The sequence below is a fragment of the Scyliorhinus canicula genome, chromosome 4 (genome assembly GCF_902713615.1).
Source record: "Scyliorhinus canicula chromosome 4, sScyCan1.1, whole genome shotgun sequence".
NCBI classification, from domain to species: Eukaryota; Metazoa; Chordata; class Chondrichthyes; order Carcharhiniformes; family Scyliorhinidae; genus Scyliorhinus; species Scyliorhinus canicula.
This window is the reverse complement of record NC_052149.1, coordinates 217,909,629-217,928,607: the sequence shown is the minus strand read 5'-3', so window position 1 is coordinate 217,928,607 and position 18,979 is coordinate 217,909,629. Positions and strand designations below refer to the sequence as shown.

The 18,979-nt window shown below is 46.4% G+C and overlaps 1 protein-coding gene across 17 annotated transcripts in view; it reads left to right on the top strand.

The window, feature by feature from the left end:
* LOC119965371 (teneurin-2-like) overlaps positions 1 to 18,979 on the top strand; it is a 3,273,255-nt gene that overhangs the window by 19,323 nt on the left and 3,234,953 nt on the right. For all 17 annotated transcript variants that reach the window (XM_038796070.1, XM_038796068.1, XM_038796065.1 and 14 more), the window contains exon 2: positions 4,728 to 4,805. The gene's annotated coding sequence lies outside the window, so the exon portion shown is untranslated. The remainder of the gene's footprint in view (positions 1 to 4,727; positions 4,806 to 18,979) is intronic.

Genomic DNA, 18,979 nt, shown 5'->3' with positions numbered 1-18,979 from the left:
GGAGGTGATGTCAGCGACACTCCGATGAATGCATAGCCGATTGGAGGAGTGCCAAAGGCTACGGGCGAAGGAGATGGCACCAACAATGCATGGCACCGAGGCCAACACTGCAAGGATGGTGATCACAGAGGAAAGTCTGCAGCACAACGTCAACGTCATGAGTGGTGGTGTCCGTGGTGTGGTTCAGTAAGTGACAGCCATGGCTGGGTTGAGGGACTTGTCCCAGATGCAGGTGGACATTGCCGAGGCACTGCAGAGCATGTCCCAGTTGATTTGGGATGTATCCCAGATGCAGGTGGATATTGCCGGGGCACTGCCGCGTGTGGCTCAGTCACTGAGGAGCATCGCCAAGGGCATCAACACCATGGTGTAGGCAACGGGAGATGGCAGGACCTACAGAGCCAGATGGTGCAGAGGCCTCTGGAGCTCACCCAAGCTGCCTCTCCATCCCATACAGCCCCCCCAGGAATCTATGGGCACCATACAGGAGCATGGAGTGCTGGAGGCCGATCCGGTGCCTGCCACCAGGGTGACCAGGGAGACGACTGAGGTCTGCACCTCACCCGAAACCCCCCCCCCCCCCCCCCCCCCCCCCCCCCCCACCTGACAACGGTGCATCTCAAGGTCAGTGGGCAGAATAGGGTATAGCGGTGATGCCAGCAACACCAGTAAGTCAGCTGGGGCTCTCTGCCTCCAGCCCCCAGAGGTCGCTCACCAAGGACATCACAGGCCACAGGGGGCATGAAGCAGGAGGCTGCCTCCTCTTCTGATGTGAATCCTGGGGTTACACTGAGATGAAGAATATTGAGAATCACTGAGTGAGCACTAGGGGGCACTGGGGAGGGATGGGGGGGGTGGGAGACCATCTATAGCTAAGGAGAATGGGGGTTTCATATGTTTATTATCAAAACATGTTACACTTGATACATGTGAAGCCTTTGTCACGTTATTCTTCACAGCGGGCCTGCCCGCACCCCCACCCCCAGCTGCCCTCTACTCCCCTCCCCCCTGGCACAATGGTCCGAAAGCAAGAGCTGATGGACAAAGCCTTGTCCTATGAGAATGGGACGAGGATGAGGGCCTCCTTGGCCCTCCCTGAATGGATTCTTGCCGTTGCATGTATTCCAACCTCCGGCCGCTCCCGCGTGTCCTCCCTGGGCTCGTCCTCCAACCCTCCTGGTCCAGCCCAGCCTCATCCTCCAGACGAGGCAGCAGGTCCCTCCTCCTCCTCCTCCAGCAGCATGTTGCCTTGCTGCTGTGCCAGATTGTGGAGGGCACAGCAGACCACCAGAAAGCAGGAGACCCTCTGGGGGGTGTACTGCATTGCACTACCAGGGCGGTCCAGGAATTGGAACTGCATTTTGAGCAGTCCGATGCACCGTTAAGTGACAGCAACGTAGGCCTTGTTTTCTTGGCTCTCCGCACTGGTATCATCAGCCAGGACCTCAGCGGGTACCCTTTATCCCGCAAGAGCCAACCCATCCTCCTGGGGTGGTACTTGAAGACGGCGGGGATCTCTGAGTGTCCCAGGGTGTCGCTGTCATGCATACTCCCCAGGAACGTTGCATAAATGTGCATGATCTGTAGGTGGTGGTCATGCACGTGACATTCCACATTTCACACTCACCATTAAACAACAAGGAAATGTCACCTTTCCATGTGAGTGCCAAATCAAAGCTATATCAGCTCATTTTCACAAAATGAACAAACACTCGGTATCACTCCTCACAGGTTCCTCAGGAGAAACGGAGGATAAGCCTGAGAATGTGTTATCATGTCCAGAACTTTGTCAGAGAAATGATCTGTCCGTCAATGTGTTACTTGTTCCATGTATCAGCGACATTCTCCATCCAGGAGCCGCAGCTGTGCAGGCCCCTCCCACATGGCCCAATCTCACCGGAACCAATTCCTGGCATCCACATATTCCACTGATGCTCAAGGTGCAGTTGAACATCCTTGACTTCCAGCGTGTCTAGCCCGTGATGACACACTAGTCACAGGCAGCACTCACCACACCAGCAACAAAAACATCAGCAATCTATGAAAGCATTTCTCCAAGGGCATCATTCGGTGGCCCATTTGGATCAATTTCATGCACCAAGTCACGCTGCGTCTTCTTGCTTCAAACCGGATTGCCTTCTGGACTCATAAGTCCCCCTGAGCCCTGTGTTCAAGGACACAGGTATTGAAGAAAAATTGTCCTTCTTTCCAGCTTCAGAAAAGTATGGAACCAGCAACAGCAGCCTCCAGGCATTTATAACCACAAGCAGGAGCAAACAGCAAACACAACCTGCAGCTGCGACTCACAACTAACAAGGTCTTATTAGCAATCACCTTCAGCTGTGCAACCAGAGACTGCTCACAGTCAAAAGGAGTTAAAATGGCCTTCAACATATAACCAAGAACAGGGCTCTGTCCTGGAAATGTCTGGTAGGACAGACAGACTATGCATAATATTGGAGGATGGCCTGTAGACCCAGCAGACGCCAAGCCCCTTACCCCCCCCTCCCCAGCCCAGGGGCGACCCCCAATCTATGATGCCAAGCCCGCCCATCCAGCTCATCCTCCCTCCCCCTCCCCGAGCACTGGGGTAGCAGCTCCATTGCCTCCGGGCTGCATGCCGGGGTTTGGAAATAGCTACTTACCTCCTCAGCTCCCAGTCAGCAGCCATTGCTCTAGCTTCCTGTTTTTAAATAGGAGTGCTAAATGGCACCCGGGTGACCTCCTGCTGGGGAGCAGGTTAGTTCCCGGGAGGCTGTTAGATTGGACTTCCATCTCGTTCTTGAGATTTCTCTTACACGGTCTCAACTGGTATCTTGCCATGTCTGGGTGGCATCCTGAACCCTCCAACAGGAGCGGACCAGTTAGATCATGAACCAATTTGTGCCAGGCGCAGTTCCCAATTTGGGCCTCACCTGCATTTCAACCGGCGCACCCAGATACAGGCCGGGCACAATGCGGCTGTCAAATGGCGCCCATTGTTTCATCCCCCTTGACTGTATCTTTCACACACTCCTTCCACGACTTTCAATCCCAACCCTCTATCTGATGATAAAAATCCAGATGAACATCAACAAAATTTGTACTGAGATTCAAATATATAATCAGTTCGTTATTTTTAATTGGTATCTTCCATGAATCTTTGGCCTGACTTCCTATCAGTGAAAATGACAGATCTAAGGAACTAAAATGCAACAGGGCCTTAAAAATTGTATTCCTTACAATAAAAAAACTCAGTACAGTAATTTCGAATGTGCCATTTTATAATTTACTTTGACATGTTCCTTAAAAGTATTACTGGCTGCATCGCAGCCTGGTATGGCAACTGCTCGACCCGAGACCATAAAAAACTACAGAGTTGTGAAAACAGCCTAGTCCATCACGCGAACCCGCCTCCCATCCATTGACTCTGTCTACACTGCTGTTACTTTGGGAAAGCGGGCAGCTTAATCAAAGACCCTTTCCCCTTGGGTTATTCTCTCTTCCAAACTGTTCCATCGGGCAGGAGATATTAAAGTCTGAGAACATGCACTAACAGATTCAAAAACAGCTTCTTCCCTAATGTTACCAGACTCCAGAACGACCCTCTTATGGCCTGGACTGATCTATCCACGCAGCTCCTCCACTGTGCAACACGGCACTCATATGCTGCACCCGATGTAAATGCATTTACATATGTATTTATCGTATCTCTTATGTTTCTTATGTATGGAGTGATCTGTCTGGACTGTATGCAGAACAATACTTTTCACTGTACTTCGGTACACATGACAATAAATCTATATCTAATCTTAAATCTAATCTACACTCATGTAACTCAGAATGTACCTCCTTGGATGGTATATACAACATCTCACTGATGGGTTATTATTTATCGATAAAATAATCTCACCCGCTGGGTAAAAAGGATAAAATGACATGTTTCTATATTACTCTTTTGGTCGTGTGGTTTCAAGTAGCTTGGTAGAATGTAAAGGTCAAAAAGGAGATGATTTTTAAAAAGGGTGACGGAAGGTGTAATGAAAAAGAAAGGGAGAATTTCATTCATATGGCATTTTTCATCACCTCAGGATGTCCCAAAGCACTTTAAGGGGAGAGAATAGATCAGTGATAATGTTATTGGACTAGTAATCCAGGAGTTCAGTTGGATGGAAGGTTGGTTCCTGATGCAGAGCGACGGCAGCAGTACAGATTCAATTCCCGTACCGACTTAGGTTATTCTCAACCTTGCCCCTCATCTGAGGTGCGGTGACCCTCAGGTCAAATCACCACCAATCGGCTCTCGCTCAAAGGGGAGAGCAGCCTATGGTCATCTGGGACTTTAGCAACTTTCATTTCATTTTCAAACATTGGCCTGTACACTGCGAAGAACTTTGCTCTCCCTTGAAATATGAGCTTAACAGGAATCGTTAGTGCAAATATGTGCTCCTGTTGCCAGCTCCTTCGGTGCGACAGTATTCAACTCGCTTGTAGTCATGAACATTTCTGTTCTGGTCGCATTTTTATTTAAAGATTTCCTTCCCGCCACCCTCCACCCCGTCTCCTTTGTCCTTCAATTTCACCTCCTCGTTTCATGCCCGTTCAGCACTAGCTACTAATGAGGTTAAATAAAAATTCTCACACTTAATAGGTTATCTGAATGTGAGTGAATGTGGGACATAGGGAGTTCTGAGTGCATGTGTGGTGTGGTGAGGTGCATTGATCACACTGGATTATTTGTTTTTCAGGAGCTGTCAAGGTAGAGGAGCGTTTCCTGCCTGGCTGGGGGGAAGTATTTTCTGTCTCAATGTGGATGCATAAAAGTGGTGAGTGGACCCAAAAAATAAAAACACATGTGCTGAAAAACCTTTGACAAGGTAGCCTCTTTTTTGGTCACACAGCAGTGTAAAGAAAAAAGAACTTGCTGAAAGAAATACTAGAATACCCGATCACGGAGACATCTCTCGGCTGGTGGACATGTGGAAGCACCCTCTTTTTTCTCACACCCACTGTTGAAAAGCTACCAGATTAGGCAGGACCACAGTTAAAATCACAGCCTGCAGACATTTCTCACTTCTGAAAGATGTCACCTCCTGAAATTTTGATTCATTATAAAGATTCTTCTACGCACATCAGCATTAGATGAAGATACAGTTCTTGCACTGATCATTATGTGATGCAGAACTTTTTACCGCCTTTTAAAGCAGAGAAAGTGGGAGAGACAATCTGACTAACGTCAGAAATCTGGGGCTGGACGGCAAAATTGTGTTCGGCGCTCGGCCGGAGAATCAAAGTTCCCGACCGAATCGGGGCGGCGCCGATTTCGCGATGATCCGCCCTCTCCAAGGTGGCCGTGTGACGTATCGCCAGCCTCAGGACATTGTCTGAGGCTCGCCTCCTGATGCTCCGCCCCGACCGGCCGAATTCCCAACGGCAGCGGTCGCGTGTAGTCTCATCCGTTGGGGACTCGGTGTGGCGACTGAGGATAGAGCCCAGCGCTGCCACAGTCAGGCGAGGGCCGATCCGTGGGCAAGGGGGGACTTTATATGGGGCTGAGGGCACTGTGGGGGGGGGGGGTCCGGGGTGTGCAAGCCAGCCAAAGGCGGGGGGGGGGGGGGCACTATTTCACGGGCCGGCTCCGCCATGTAGCACGGCGCAGCCACTGCAGGCTGCCACCGTGCGCATACGCAGCCACGTACCCGGCAATTCTCAGGGCCGTATTGGCAGCTAGAGCCAGGAGCTCTATGCCGCCGGCATGCTAGCCCCCAGCCAAACGGAGGATCGCTGGCCGCCACCGTTCCCACGCCGGCTTGGGGACATAGCCTCAGAATCAGGGAATCCAGCCCATGATAATTTGAGAAGAAGGGGACTCAGCAATTGTGTACTTTTGCCAACGCTATTGGGTGGGATTCTCTGACCCCGCGCCGGGTCGGAGAATTGGCAGCGGGCTGCGTGAATCGCGCCACGCCGCCCCAACGCGGCACGCGATTCTCTGCAGAGCTCTACACGGCCCCCACCCCCCCCCCCCCCGCGATTCTCTGGGATGGGCCGAGCGGCCATAAAAAAAAAGAGTCTCCCGCCATCGGCGTTCTAACCTGCTCTGAGCCGGCAGGACCTCGGCGTTGAAGGGTCCGGGGTGACCTGTGGAGGGAAGGCGGTGTCCGACCCCCGGGGGGGGGGGGGGGGGGGCGCTGATCGGTGGGACGGCCTCTCTGTCTCCAGGCCTCCTTTCCTCCGCGCCGGCGCCTGTACTCCTGCGCGATGTTGGGTCAGGGCCGACACGGACAAGGGAGACACCGCACACGCATGCATGCACGGGTTTGCGCCGGATCCACTGCACATGCGCGCATCCCGTGGCGCCCATTCAATGGCTGGATCAACAGCTGGAGCGGCGTGAACCACTCCAATGCCCTGTTGGCCCCCTGTAGGGGCCAGAATTGCTGATCCTGGGGCCATGTTGACGCCGTCCGGAAACGTGATGCCCTTTCCGACGGCGTCAACACTTAGCCTCAGGATCAGAGAACCCCGCCCATTAACTGTCATTAAAATCATATCAGAAAATAAATTGTAACATACCTCCTTTAGCAAAAGTTCCTATACTTTCCAGGTATAAGGAGGCCCTCTCTAGTGGTTTTTAAATGTTATGCTGCTAGATTTCAAACTACGCATCATTACCAAGATGACTTAGACAATCAGCACCTATTTTCAGAGATAATTATATTTGGGGTATCTCTGTGCCTAACATTTCCAATCTGTCTCAGTTCTGTAGTGGCTCAGGAATGCAGTTTCTATGTGTCACAACCAAAAGATGGAGTTTTGAAATGAAAAGAGAACACAATTTTTTTTAAGCTGTATTTTTATAATTTTGAATTGTGCAAGACACGTTGCAAAAGTTTAAAAAAAAATGTTTTTATTGGTTTTCACATTTTTAAATTAATTTAGAGTATTCAATTATTCTTTTTCCAATTCTGGACAATTCAGCGTGGCCAATCCACATACCCTGCACATCGTTGGGTTGTGGGGGTGAGACCCATGCAGAACGGGGAGAATGTGCAAACTCCACACGTCAGTAACCCGGGGTCGGGAACTAACTCGGGTCCTCAACGCTGTGAGGCAGCAGTGCTAACCACTGTGCCACCGTGCCACCCTCAAAACACATGTTTCTGTTATACATTTCAGTGCATTCTTTAAATTTACAAGTTTCATCTCCACGCATAGAATTGAGCAAAGCAACCAAAATAAAGGTAAAAAAAATTACAAGTGAGAGAACAGCCAAAGAAGAACGAGAAAAAGAAAAGAAAAACAATGCAAACAAACAAGGAACATTGCACATAATTACATGTCCCTCCCTCACCGTGCTCTCCTGGTTGCTGGTTACGAAGTTTCAAAAGTTAATTAGGATTTCTTCAAACTGCAGATAAAAATAGGCAGCTTGCAAGTTTATGTACCCCTACCCATTTAATCATTCATTAGATCACAATGAGATCAGTACCAATGCTGTAATAGCTTTTTACGGTGCTTGTAAATCTCTGCTTCATTCACGGACAGCCTTGAGTTGAGAATTCTGCAGGTCTTCGCCCTGCACTAAAATTTGTGGCCAATGAGCTCACAGTTATAGTAAGTTGCATTGATGAAAGCCGTCTGTCCTTTGTTTAGGAATTTCAAAATGAAGGCGATTATTTTTTTTTTACATTTGCCGATAAGTGAATTGACTGAAAGATATTAAGAAACGGGACTGCGAATGAGACTTCTGACAGCAATGGCTTTTTTCAGAGCTTGTTTTTGCTTGTGACATGGGGTTTCATACTTGACCTTATGGGCTGTGTAGGTCCTTGCATTCTAAGTTATTCAAAGCCAAACAAATGAAAAAGCAATATTGATTGGCATTCCTTAATATGTTGCCTCGAAGTGATGTTTTCTGCTTGACTTGCATTTATTGCACACACAAATCAGGGTACGTTTTATTAACTTGTACATAAATAACAGACTGGGGTCAGGGATTAGCAAGAATGGACGGCAAAGAATTTTGTGTCTGGGAGCTCTAAACAATGAAGGTGAGTAAGGAGTTAATTGAGGCGCTGGAGATCTGTATAGAGAAAATAAATGGTGAACATGTGGTTGAATAGTGGAGTTGCAAAGATTTACCAGTCATTTGGCTCAAATGCTGGCCTGTTCTGAGGAACAAAGGGACCTTGGCGTGTTTGTCCATAGATTTCTGTCTAACTCCATCAGCATATCATTCTGCTCCTTTCTCTGTCTTTTGGTTATGTAGTTTTCCCCTTGAATGAACCTATGCTGTCCACTTTAGTACTATTGGGGCAGAGTTCTTGCCATCTGTGGGTCAGAAGTTTCTCCGAAATTCCCTCCTGGATTTATTAATGACTATCTTGCTGAGTGAACTCTTTTCCTTCGATTTCTGGAGGCAACCCAGCTTAAATTTTTAAAAATTCAGTGAGGGAAATGAGCTTGTACTTCAAGCACATCCATTCCGATATCCTGCCATACTCGTAACATTCTTTGGCCAATGATCCTGCCTTTTATGTCCTCTTTTCCCTTTCCTCTATTCGCACATTGATACTTTGCCAATGGTAAGAACAGGTCATCTGTAAGTGTGAAGTATATCTGTGATTTATCTTTTAAGCCCTTACTGCATTAACAGCCTGTGGCTGCTGGACCTGCACTGAAATCATGAAACATTAGGGGCAGCACGGTAGCATTGTGGATAGCACAATTGCTTCACAGCTCCAGGGTCCCAGGTTCGATTCCGGCTTGGGTCACTGTCTGTGCGGAGTCTGCACATTCTCCCCGTGTGTGCGTGGGTTTCCTCCGGGTGCTCCGGTTTCCTCCCACAGTCCAAAGATGTGCGGGTTAGGTGGATTGGCCATGATAAATTGCCCTTAGTGTCCAAAATTGCCCTTAGTGTTGGGTGAGGATACCGAGTTATGGGGATAGGGTGGAGGTGTTGACCTTGGGTAGGGGGTAGGGTGCTCTTTCCAAGAGCCGGTGCAGACTCAATGGGCCGAATGGCCTCCTTCTGCACTGTAAATTCTATGTAAATCTATTAAAAACTGAGGTGAAAGGGTGAAAATAACAGAAAAGAAAACTTTGTATCCAGCTCATTCACTATGAGAGCTAGAACACAAAAACCTATGCCACTGTGATTGGAAGGAGAACTTTGCAAAACTTATGGCTGAATCTCCGCAGCCATCTGGTGGTGGTGGGTTTGGAGGTGGGTGAGATGAGAACAGTGGGGGAGTTGTGTAGGGATGGCTCTCCCATACATTCCCACCACTTATTCGTGTGCCACTGCATCACAATTACATCAGTAGTTCCATCATTGTCAGGTGCTCCTGATTTTAACCCTTTACTTCACAGTTGAGTCTCCAGATCTTCCGAACCCCTTATTGGTCTGGTGGTATCGGGAGCCTGCCCATCGTCCTTAATAAGACACAAGTGCAGAGGTGGCTAATCAAGAGGCTGCCACCTGGGGAAGTCTGGATGCTGGATTTCTGCTGGTCACTTTGTCCTCGGAATCTCAATTTTGCCCTGATGTCCAGGTCCAGAACCTGGCGGAAAATACCAGTTCTTATAATTATAGCAGAGAACAACAATGATAAGATGGGATTTAAAATAAGGATCGGGGGAAATAGAAGGGGCTAGATTCTCTGCCGTGCCACATTTCTATTTCACCCCGCCGGCGGGATGCTCCATTATGCCTGCTGGTCAATGGACTTTCCCATTGTGGGGCAGCTCCACACCATCAGGAAACCCCCGGGCTGCCGGCAAAACGGAGCATCCCGCCGGCGGAGAATCCAGCCCCATGTTTTTGGTTCAGTTAAAAAACATTACGAAAAAATTGTCCGAAAGTAACAATTTGCTCTGCGGTCTATGCATAACATGTGACCCCCAAACATGTACAACAAACACTGGATAAGAAGCACAATCTTACCGATGTGGTTTGTCTGTTGCAGAGGCCGTTCCTGGAGAAATTAAAATGCAATCGAAGGGGTTGGGCAGATTTCATGACAACTGGACAGACCAATTCCAGTTTCTGAAGGAAGCTGAGGGGCTCAAAAGTCATTCTTTATTCCATACGCTTTCCTATTAACCTTCAATTTTACTGAGAAAATGTATTTTGGATTTGTTGTTGATATGTATGAGTTTGTCTTACGGGCACCCAGCTGATCATTACATTTATAAATAATAATAATAATCTTTATTGGCTCACATTAACACTGCAATGAGGTTACTGTGAAAAGCCCCTTGTCGCCACATTCCGCGCCTGTTCGGGTACACAGAGGGAGAATTCAGAATGTCCAATTCACCTCAATCTCTCAGCCGTCACAGTAATCAAAACTTGCTGATGTAAATGTAAGGTAATTGCCATAGTCCCAGACGACCATAGGCTGCTTTCCCTTTTGAGGGGGACAGCTGACTGGTGGTGAGTTAACCTGAGGATCACCACACCTCAGGTGAGGGGCAAGGTTGAGAAGGCGGGGTCTTCATGAATAACCTCAGCCAATACAGCATCAACCCATGCTGCTGGCTTTGCTCTGTATCATGAACCAGTTGTCTAGCCAAGTGGGCTAATCAACAAACTAGCTGTCTAACCAAGTGAGCTATTAAAAGCATGCTGATGTGCAGTGCAGCTGAAGCACTGACAATGGACAGGCACTGCACCCAGCCGAGGTCTGCCTGATTTTGGGATACCTAAGGTGACTGAGGAGGTCTGTCCTTAGTTTAACATCAGCATCTGAGAAGACAAAGAGTAATAATAATAATAATCTTTATTATTGCCACAAGTAGGCTTACATTAACACTGCAATGAAGTTGCTGTGAAAATCCCCTAGTCGCCACATTCTGGTGCCTGTTCGGGTACACAGAGGGAGAATTCAGAATGTCCAATTCTGAACAAGCACATCATTCGGGACTTGTGGGAGGAAACCGGAGTACCCGAAGGAAACCCACGCAAACACAGGGAGGACATGCAGACAGTGACGCAAGCGGCAATCAAACCTGGGACCCTGCTAACCACTGTGACACCGTGCCAAAATTAATGGGAAAATAGGAATTGACCATAACAATGGCATGTACAAGTCGCATAGCATGAGAAACAAGCAGCAAGGTGAAATTGGTCAATTGGAAGAGATAGCGTGCTTTCATTGAAGAGCTATTTTCACAGTTTTGGAATCGGGCAGGAACTAACTTAGTCTGCTGACAATGATGTTGATTTACTGTCTTAAAGTTAGAACATACTGTGCAGAAGGAGGCCATTCGGCCCATCGAGTCTGCACTGACCCACTTAAGCCCTCACTTCCACCCTATCCCCGTAACCCAATAACCCCTCCTAACCTTTTTTGGTCACCAAGGGCAATTTATCATGGCCAATCCACCTAACCTGCATGTCTTTGGACTGTGGGAGGAAACCGGAGCACCTGGAGGAAACCCACGCAGACACGGGGAGAACGTACAGACTCCACACAGGCAGCGACCCATCAGGGAATTGAACCTGGGACCCTGGCGCTGTGAAGCCGCAGTGCTAATCACTTGTGCTACTGTGCTGCGTTAATATTTGTGCTCTTTCATGCAAAGGAATAACTATTCTTTTTTTGTTTTAACTTTTTGGGGCTGATATATTCCAGAAAGAGAGGTGGCGCTGCCACTTAGATTTTTGACTTCCATCCCTCGTTCATGGGTTAAAATCCAACACTGACAGATGGGTCGATGTCCCTTTGGTGGACATAAGGATCCTAAATGACATGTGTGTGGGCAGTCTCAATGCAGTTCCCACTTGGCTTGAGTTCATTCGACATAATTATTTGTAATATGCCAGTAACGAGGGCTAAATTGGCTATGTTACTTGGAGAGCGCAAGGATGCTTGCTAATGAATTGTCACAAAGGTACAATAGGGTGTGCTATTTCAGAGTTCTGTGATGCAGCTGGGAGTGTTGAAGAAGATTATTCTTGCATCCAGCTGCAATCTGACTGAGATGTGAAAAGAAAAGGAAGACTTAACTTTTATATAACGTCTTTTGCAACCACTGGAGGTCTCAATCTCCTTCCAGCCAATGAGGTACTTTTGAGTATGGTCATTGTTGTAACAAAGGAAAGACAGTGGCCAACAGGAACATAGCAAACTCCCAACAACAGCAATGTGACAATGACCAGATAATCTGTTCTTACTTTGTCATGTTGACTGAGCGATAAATAGTGGCCAGCGCACTGTGGAGAACACTCCTGCTGCTGTTTATGATAACGCCATTAGGTCTTTTACATTCACCTGAGCGGGCAGCTGGGGTCTTAGTTTAACGTCTCATCGGAAAGACAGGCAGCGCCTCCCACAGGGCAGCATTATCTCAGTGTAAAGTTGTCATAGTCCCAGATAACCATAGGCTGCTTTTCCCTTTGAGGGGAAGAGCTGACTAGTGGTGATTTAACTTGAAGATCACCACACCTCAGGTGAGGAGCAAGGTTGAGAATGCCAGTTGACCTTCATGAATAATGCTGTGAATAATGGGAAATGGTTTAGCTCAGTTGGTTGGACAGCTGGTTTGTGCTGGAGAGTCACACCAGCAGCACAGGTTCAATTCCTGTTCTGGCTGAGGTTATTCATCGCTGTTATTCTCTCGGTACTACACTGCAGTGTCATTTTTTTGGTTTTTAAGCTCTGGAGTAGAATTTGAATGTGGAACCTTGTGACTCAGAGGCAGGAGTGCTCCAGCTGTACTTGGCGGACATGTGCAGTGCAGATATGGGCATCAAAATAATTCACATTTATGCTTCTGTACTTGTAGTCCATAAGCTTCGATTCTCTGGAATGTAGCATCTAAAATCTATAGATGCTCTTCTTCATTCTTTTCCTTCACTAAGATAGCATTTAAGTAGCACTGGGCTCAGAACTCCCACTGGCTGGGAGCTTCCAGCCAATCAGAGACAGTCAGCTTTATTGAATGGCAGTGGCATGAGGGAAGTGGTGGTTGCTGCCGGTGCCGGTACAACACCCACAGGGATCTTTGCTGGTTCCAAGTCACGAGTGAGTGATGGTGGAAGAGGGCGTTGCAGAGTTAAGGTCAGAGAGGTGAATGTGGGGGAGAGGGTCAGCAGCAAGGCTGTGGGGGGGAAGGAGCAGTGGTTCTCAGCAGTAACCCCACCCCAGTTCCCAAGTCCATCGATCAGACATTGAGTGTCTTTTAATGAGGAACTAATGTGGCATTAATTGCCTACTTAAGGGTCTCAGTGGGCTGCAGGACCGGAAGACTGTTTGCCGGCCTTCCCAACATGGACTTAATCGAAGTGAAAGTGGGAAGATGGTGGGGTCTCCCCAAGACACTTTCCTGCTTGATTAAATGACGCCATCACCAAAGCAGCCATCAAGGAGAGCATTAAATTCTACCCACAGTGTCAGAAGTAAGACTCCCAATTTGATGACAAAATATGGGAATTGTTCTGCCGTGGACATACATCTATTCCGAATTGCAAGGAGTCAGACAGGAATTGATGGCATACCAATCAGACTCCTGATTTCCATGTATGTAGGGAGTTTAGAAGATTTCTATTGTTTAATTTCTTGATTGTCTGATCTTTAGGTTGGGATGACTGCCAGTATTATTTCATCCACACGTTTATCTACCATTTGGTTACTGTTATCGAAGACTACAGAATGACACAACCACCTTGGCTAACACATTACATTCTCAGTCAGTGCCACCTAGCACTCAGCATCCTGGTTAAATGCTTTGCAGATTCACTATATACTTCATCATTTTTTATAGCTCTTTCCAACATTCCTCTACGAATGCCAAAATGAAATATTTATTCCAGGATCTCGATTTTACAGCCCCACCACACTGCCCCCCACCCCCTACCCATGGGGTGTTTTCAGCAGGGGAGGAAGGGCGGGGGGGGGGGTCACGTAAAGTAGGAAGGCTGATTTTTCCTGCACCCCCCCACCACAGAGGATTTTCCAGTGACTCGCCGATGTCTGCCAGCGGGATCTTCCAGTCACGCTGAAGTCAATGGACATTTGCGTTGCTCACTGGCTGTGCCGCCAGGTAATATGTCGTGGGGGATTGCCATCGGCAGGCCTGGAAGATCCCAATGGTGGAAAGGCCAGAAAATCCCAGCTGAGGGGTGACAAACCCACCACCCCCTCACCCACCGAAATCTCTCACTGAAGGACAAGAGGTCCCACTAGCACCTCATTCATGCTGACTGCAGGGTGTAATTGCAACTCGCCCTCCTGTAAAATTCAGCCCCAAGTTTCTTGCCAATGTAATTCCACTGAACTTTGTGCTGTCAGAGAGATGGAGAGAGCAGAGAGAGAGAGAATGTCTTCCAGGTGCTTCCTGGCTGAATCTCTTCACAGAACACAGGACAAAATGGAAATCATCACATAACCCACCATTCTTCAGGAAGAATCTGAATGGCTCCACCAATTGCAAGTAACATCAGGAGATCGTTCCAAATTTTAGATTCCTTGATTGGCTGCTTGCCAGGTCTATCTCATGGGCTCTGCCACAGAATCCTGAAAGGAAGTCCTGGGCAAGTCCATTAGATCAGGGGTGTTTCGGTTTGCAGCAGCTAGCAAGAAGATTGTAGACTAAAGTCAGTCAGTAGGAAGGGGTTAAGAAGGAAATACAGAACAGGCAAAGGGTTTGTAGCAGTATCCTAATAACATAAATCTCAAATACAGCTTCATAGCTGGCATTAAATATTGAGAAAACAGATTCAACAGATTCTTCTTCTTTTTAAAATGAGGCAACCCATTTCATCCACTGCTGGACAATGAGCAGTTTCTGTTCTTGGTGTTTATGTCACAAAATCCCTTTGCATCTGGAAATGGTGATCAGCCTGAGAACCAAATGGCTATAATAGAGGTATGATCTGTCTGCAAACCCAGCATTCATAGGCTGGAACTCTGATGTCTGATTGCTGGGACATTATTTACTATAGTATTGTAAAATGTTATACTGCTCACTACACAAGTGGATTACACTTACTAGACAGACTGTGGTATCAGTGCACGGCATTTGCACCATTTTTAATGCTGAGACGCAAACATCTATAAATCATTTTTTTCTATCCTTGAGTATTTTCCTTGCATTAAAGCAACGTGTGTAACCTGCTGAGCACACAAACAGTGCACGTTGAGGGGTAGGGCAGGACTGTCACCTTTGCAAACACTAATGTCAGGTTACTTCACGACCAGGTTAAAAAGTAATGAGTAAACTGGAAAATCTATTTACTTTTTGCCTCTTCCCTCATTAGTAATTTCCACTTGGAATGACTCTTTCAAAACTGCAGCTAAGGTATCTTTGCGGTTCAATTTATTTTTTGGTTTCCCATTGGCCTTGGAGCATATTGTTTTCTTTCAATTTATTTTAACTTTGCTTTCCTTACTCTTTTTTTCTGTTCTGGCCACTTTTAGTATTTCCCTTGTCAGATCATGTTTTGTTTTGTGTAGTTTTGAAGTTTGACTGTACACTGTCCTTTGCTCCTTTCAGCCACATCTCCTTTTGTGTACACATTTTCTTTCTTCGTTCCTCCCTGCAGCTCAATTTCTTCCCCTCCCCCCACCAGAGCAGTCTTCCACTCTTGGCCATTGTTCAATGCTGTTTAGGTCCAGAAGTAGTTTATAAACTAAACACCCTTCTTCAATAAGGAACTCAACATGAAAACTGTCCTGGCATTGTGACTGTTGCTCAAATATGGTTTGGTGCATGAGAGGCCGAGATATGCACCTGTCACAGTGGCAATACAAGAGGCCAACCGATGGTCTGGGAAAATGTTATTGAACACTGCATGGGGTGAGCAAATTGTGATGCATTCAATAGAACTGCATGAGGCCTAAAATCTCCCATTTTGTTCTTGCAGCAGTCCTGGAGTTGATGTAGAATACAGCAACACCATAACTATTAGCATTCCAGACTCAGATGAACTGTTAACTTTTATCCAGTGTGTAATTTATGCACTTTGTGTTTCGACACTTGTCCCTTTGTCAGCACCAGAGCCTCTTTATTTGCCATTAGTTCAGACTCGAGTTCTGAATTTCTATAGTGGCATTTTATTGCTTTTATACGTTATTCTTTGTAAAAAGACCTTCATTCTTAGTGATTTGTGCCAAGTTGTGTCAGGAATATAAGAATCCACAGAAAGCTACTGTCGCACTTGTGAAAGTATATTTCTTGAAAAAGTTATGGTCTTGTTTATCCTATTATTCCATAGATAATGCAAGCTTTCATTTGCAATCTTCTCTGAATTGCTGGGGTCTTCTTTTGATCTATCGATGCATTGAAAGTTGCAAGACTGAGGATCCATGGTGTCCTTTATGGTCAAACACAGCTTCTTTACTTTAGAGGGCACAGTAAGAAGTCTTACAACACCAGGTTAAAGTCCAACAGTTTTGTCTGGAATTACTAGCTTTCGGAGCGCAGCTCCTTCCTCAGGTGCGTGATGAAAGAGCTGCGCTCACCTGATGAAGGAGCTGCGCTCTGAAAGCTAGTAATTCCAGACAAACCTGTTGGACTTTAACCTGGTGTTGTAAGACTTCTTACTGTGCCCACCCCAGCCCAATGACGGCATCACCACATCATAACTTTAGAGGATGAATGAACATCAACAGGGTTCTCTGCTCCCTTGGAGTATTTATTACTCACTTCCAACTTCATAGAGCAACTTTTCAGCAATGACAGGAGATACATACTGTCAATACCTTATTTTCCCTGAATGCTTCCTTCTGGCTGCCTTTTCCAAACAGGGTCTGTCCCTCACAATAACAATAATTCAGCGAAAATTGAATGTCAGATATATACAAATCTTACTGAAATACTGGCCCCTTCAAATTAATTTATCCCACGAGTGATTGATTATAAGGTGAAAATTTCTCCTTGTGCATCAACACATAAACACAGACTTCCACCAATGGCTTGACTGACCATGTTCCCGGGCTCTCACACGGCAATTGAAGCAGCTAAGTCCTTGAATCTAACAACTAAAAAGTGGCCTGTTATTACCTTAAAGAGAAATTAAGGCTTCCTCCAAGTCCAATTTAATACTTGCCGCATTCAGTCAATTTGCAATTCCTGGGGATTGATTTTGGTTATTTCTCTCATTTAATTTACACAGCAGAAACAAGTTTTGAAGCAAAAGGTTTTCCACTTTACCGGAAGCAGCCATTAACAACCCTGTGGAGATCATTAGCAACCTATTGTCATCGGTTAATGATGTCACACTACTGCTGCCTGAAAATCATAGAGCAGCACATATGTCAATGTAGAAGGGCTTGTTAATGAAATCTCCTAATAAAAATAGGGTCCTGATAGTGATTAAATGGAAGTGATTAAATGTAACTGTTAGCAGACACTTTGAAGATTAGAACATTCTATAACATTTCAGCGTCTACCTTCAAGTGGGAAATTGCAAAAGAAAAAGTTAATGAATCTGGCAGCAAATACTTCTGGAGGTCCCCAGAGATCCGTTTTTAAACCTCTGCTGTTCTTCATATTTATTAACGACCTTGATGAAAGTATTGTAAGCAGAATGCCTCAGACGATTATGCTAAATTCTTACTGTGCCAAAGAAAGGCTTCACCACTTGAGAAGATGAAAGTTACTGTTCAGCAGTAAATGTAAGAAAGGCGATATAGGCATTAAAAATCAACAATGATAAGGGCATAGACAGGCAAATGGCAGGCCAAGTTGGCAGCTTTGACTGACATCCATTTTATGTTGTGTACCATATCAATGACAATAATTGGTATCTGCAGTCAGGTCTTAGACAAGTTGATTGATTGAGTGGTCAAATACATGACAGATGCTGTCTTACATGGATATGTGTGTAAAGTTGTCCACTTCGGATGAAGAAACAAAATGGGAGAGTATTATTTAAATGGTGCTAAAGGCAAAGTCACCATTGTCCCAGATGACCATAGGCTGGTGTCCCATTTGTGGGTGATTTAACCTGAGGATCACCACACCTCACCTCATGTGAGGGGCAATATTGAGAAGGCAGGGCCTTCATGAATAACCTCAAGGAATTGAAACAATACTAAAATTATTAGGGGTATAGATAGGGTGAACAGTTGGAGGCTTTTTCCCAGGGCGGAAATGACAATTATAAGGGGGCACAAGTTCAAGATAAGGGGAAAGGTTCAGTGGAGATGTGCGGATGAACGTTTTCACACAGAGGGTGGTGGTGGCCTGGAATGCATTGCCAAGTGAGGTGGTTGAGGCAGATACGTTAGCGACCTTTAAGACTTATCTTGACAGGCACATGAACAGACGGGGTAGAGAAGGATCCAGGCGGTTGGTCTAGATAGGACATGTGGTCGGCGCAGAGTTGGAAGGTTCGAAGGGCCTATTCCTGTGCTGTATTGTTCTTTGTACTGGCCTTGGCTCTGCATCACAAACCAGCTGTCTAGCCAGTTGAGCTGAACCAACTGAGTTAAAGGGGGATAGATTGGGCCTGCATCACTGTAATGAGAGGGAATCTGGCTGAAACATATAAAATCCTGACAGGGTTGGACAGACTGGATGGAGGAATGTTGTTTCCCCTGCCTGGGAGGGTCTCGAACAAAGGGTCACAGTCTTAGGATATGGGATTTAGGAGTTAAATGAGGAGTAACTTCTTCACGCAGAGGGTGCTAAACCTATGGACTTCTCTACCACAGAAGGCTGTGGAAACGAAATCACTGAATATATTTAAGAAAGAAACAGATAGAATTCTAGACGCTAAAGGCATCCAGGGGTATTGGGAGAGCCCAGGAGTGTGGCATTGAATTAGAAGATCAGCCACGATCAAATTGAATTACGGAGCAGGCTCGTAGGACCGGATGGTGTATCCTGCTCCTATTTTCCATGTTTCTAAAATGTCCCAAAGTGTTTTATGGAAACATTTTCAAAAGAAAACTGCCATTGAGCCTCATAAGGAAATGTATTACACGAATTAGACAAAGGTTTGGTCAAAGAGATAGATTTTGCGGAGTGTCTTAAAGGAGGATGG